Source organism: Musa acuminata, chromosome BXJ2-4 (genome assembly GCF_036884655.1).
Source record: "Musa acuminata AAA Group cultivar baxijiao chromosome BXJ2-4, Cavendish_Baxijiao_AAA, whole genome shotgun sequence".
NCBI lineage: Eukaryota > Viridiplantae > Streptophyta > Magnoliopsida > Zingiberales > Musaceae > Musa > Musa acuminata.
Genome location: NC_088341.1, coordinates 22220903 through 22224865, shown reverse-complemented (window position 1 = coordinate 22224865; position 3963 = coordinate 22220903).

Here is a 3963-nt window from a genome sequence, read left to right as displayed (position 1 = left end):
AGTAAAATCTTTTCATAGAATTATGTAATGGTTTGAGTGATAGTAACTAGTTCATTTCATTATAGAGTGAATTATTGAAAAATTGATAGTGGAATTTAGATAAATTTTTTCGGTTAAGTATAGTCTATTTTATTAGGAATTTTATTATTTTTTTAATAAATTTTACTATAAATTATTATAAATCAATAATTCAAGAGGTAGGGTTCTTAATTAAGGCATCTTATAATCAATCGTAGACTCCTAATTTGATGTATACTAATCCCTAGAATACCCAATCAAATATGGTCTTTCATTGATATTTTAGTTTAATTCATTATAAAATAGTGATCATACAAATTATTATATTTATAATACTTTTTGAAAAGTATGATTTGATTGTTATGATATAGGTACGAGCTAGATGTGAATATATATATATATATATATAATGTGAGAGTCTACATATATGTTATGATATAACAAGTAAAAATATATGAATTTGCTATGTTCGTACGTATAAGTATTTTGAATTATTTCTATATAGAATTTTACCTTTTTATTTTACATATGCTATGTTGTAGGGTTATGCTTGCTAAAGAAGTCATAGAACATAGAATTTTTGTAATCATCAATAATTTCTCTCTTAACATCAATTAATTACTATAAATAATGTATTACCGTATTATTAACTTTTATATTTATGTACTATAGTTAAGGAAATAATTAAATTTGGTTTCCTTAATCATATAGATAAGTTAGGAATTCTACTAATCAATTAAATTATTAATTAATTTATTTCATAATGAATGATTTGATATTTAGGAAGTAAATAGTTTACGTTCCATTTTTGTGTGTGAACTATAAGAAATGATTATTATATTACTCTATTTATGTGTGAAAGTAAAATAAAAATAAATTAAAAATAAAAAATTAAATTATTGCTTATCTTTTCGGGAGATCTCTTTTCATTCTATATAAAAGTGGCTACTTCTCCCTCATTTCTCACCAAACCTAACAATGGGAGGATTGAAGAGAGGACTTACCTAGGAGATGATATTGAGGAAAGGATAGCCAAGGAGAGGTATGATCCTTTCTTTTTTTAACTAGCTTGGATTTATATTTTGAAATCTTGATGTTGAGATTGTTATAATTTTTTATGCATAATGATGTTTTAATTTCAAAATTCATGATTAATAAATAATGATAATTATTTTGTGATGTTAGAATGATTATTTGATTTATATTGATCTCTTAAGCTTAAGTGAATTTTAATATTAATTTAATTATTAAAATTCTTATTTTTAGATTAGCATAATAATTCTAATTTATTTAATTAGATATATCTATGTTTCAAGAATTATGTGTGAATTTCTATAATATAATTAGTTTTAAATTTAAGATCATAAATTTGAAGTTTTAATTAATGGATTTGAGTCATTCTTTAATAATTTTAAATATTAAAATTTAATTTGATAAGAGGAGTCTAATTAGGGTCTGACTTGAGTCAAGTTGATCGATCAGATTGAATTGACTCAGCCCATGTAGTCATGTACCACCTAGCTCATGTGACTAAGTACAACATAGCCCATGTGACTCGGAATGACTCAACATATGTGGCCGAATAGGAGCCAGCCCATATAGTAAGGTACGACCCAACCAATGTGGTCAAGCATGACCCAATCTATGTGGCTAGGTATGCTCCAGTTCATGTGGCCATGTATGACCCAACCCATATGGTAAGGTACAACCCAACCATGTGGCCAAGTATGAGCCAACTCATGTGACTAGATACGATCTAATCCATCTGGCCATGTATGACCCAACTCATATGGTAAGGTACGACCCAACCATGTGGCCAAGCATGAGCCAGCTCATGTGGTTAGGTACGACCCAGTCCATATGGTTAAATACAACATCAACTCATATGTCTAGGTACAACCAACTCGCGAGCCAAACATGGCCTAGTTCAATGATAAGGCTCAGCCCAACTTATAAGTAAGGTTTAGCCTAGTCCATGAAGTTAAGCCTACCCAGCTATGCGATTGATATTAGATATATCGTCACTTCTTTTATATAACCCGTCGTACCTCAACTTAACCTATTACTTGGAACATGCATATACAGCGTATGTGACCCGTCTAAGACTCAAGTGGGTTGGTTCGATTTAGGTTAGCACTATACGACATAGTTTGATTTTCTCTCTCTCTATTGGTTTGAGCTTGTTAATTAACTAAATCAGACATGTTTGATCAGTTAAAGCCAATTTAGGGTGATTCCAAACTAACTTGACTAATTCAAACCTATTTGACCTAATCGAGATCAATCAAATCTAAATTAAACTAGTCTACGGTGATTCCAAACCGGTTCTATAAGGATTTGAGGTTGGTTCCGTTAGATCATAATCGAATTAAGTTTGGTTTAAGTCAATTGAGCTATTCCAATTAGGGTTTTGGTTGATGTTTTATGCATTTATAATCTGATAAATTTAAAGATTTTATATGAAGATGTCATTTGAAAATTATTATTGGTTTTCTACTTTCTTAAGTTTATGATATTGATATGATTATTATCATGTGGTAGATATGACTAGGCTAATAGTTCACATTGGAAGTGCAACCTGTGAAAGGAGCTATAGGCCCATCATAGTGTATTGCCACTAATGAATATAGTCTAGTAGATTTACATCAAGTATGGTCTCTCATAATATTTAATCATATTGATTTCTTGATGCATGCGTGAGTGAATGGATGAGTGTAAATGAATGATCATGGATGTTTATGTATCCCTGTCGAGGGCAGGTATGACGATTCCCTTTGGGGATTAGCGGACGACGTGATTAGTGGGCGGGTGAGGGATACCACTCCGTCCGCTGTTGAGAGTGCGATATGGATTATCTTCATCCGCTGTTGGGAGGAATCCATCCCGTGGAATATGTCTCTCCATCCGTTGTTGGGAGAGTGCACCATCGGGTGATGTACGCATTTATTATTATGTATGTGTTGCATGTGGCTGATGTATGATTTTATTTATTATGTAAGAAATTATCATCATTTTTTTTATGCATAAGTTTTATGATGAATCGATATATTATCATTTTTATTAAATTATTAATATTTATTTTTATTTCATGAATATTAAAGATTATTTTAATGATTATTTTGAGGTTCCTATCAGCATGTGCAGTTGTTGATATGTTTTTATCTTATATTTATTTTCAGAGTAATCTACTACTTTGTAATATATCTGAATCTTGGGTGGAAGAGACTTGTGACCCTACCAAGAAGATAAGGTCATTTTTCTAATTAATAGAATATTTACTATTATAAAGATAATGATTTAAATTCAAAAACGAATGAAAAAAAAGGGAGTTTATTATATAAATTATGAATAATAAATTACTAATTTATTATTCTTTTCATAAATCCGGGATGTGATAATTTTATCTTCTATTGATGATTTTAAAATATTATATATGACATGATATATACTTCCCTAAATAAAGTTATAAACACTTATACTTACAAATTAATTATTCATCATAGACTCTATTTTGTAGGTAAAGATACTAGTATGCTACTTAAATAATTAGGTCAGGAAGTGAGCATTTGTATATACATAACTTTATTTAGGGAAGTATAATTTGGTTAGAAGTTATAATTATATACATGTGTCAAAATTATTGTGCACAGGAAAAGTCTGTCATTTTGTTTAATAAATTAGTATGTTTCACTTTTAAGATTGTCTATGCTTCTATCGATAGTAGTAAAAGAATTAAAAATTGACATCCCGTTTTAGTCATGTATGTAGGATATGAGTGAGACTAGGAGTAGAGTATTACAAAAGATTGATCGCTAATGTTACGATCTTGATGGTTTGATTAGAAATTAATGTTGAACTTAGGTCCAAACTATCAAGCAACGATCTTGATGGCTCGATTAGAAATTAACATTGAACTTAGGTCCAAATTATCAAGCAATCATTGCG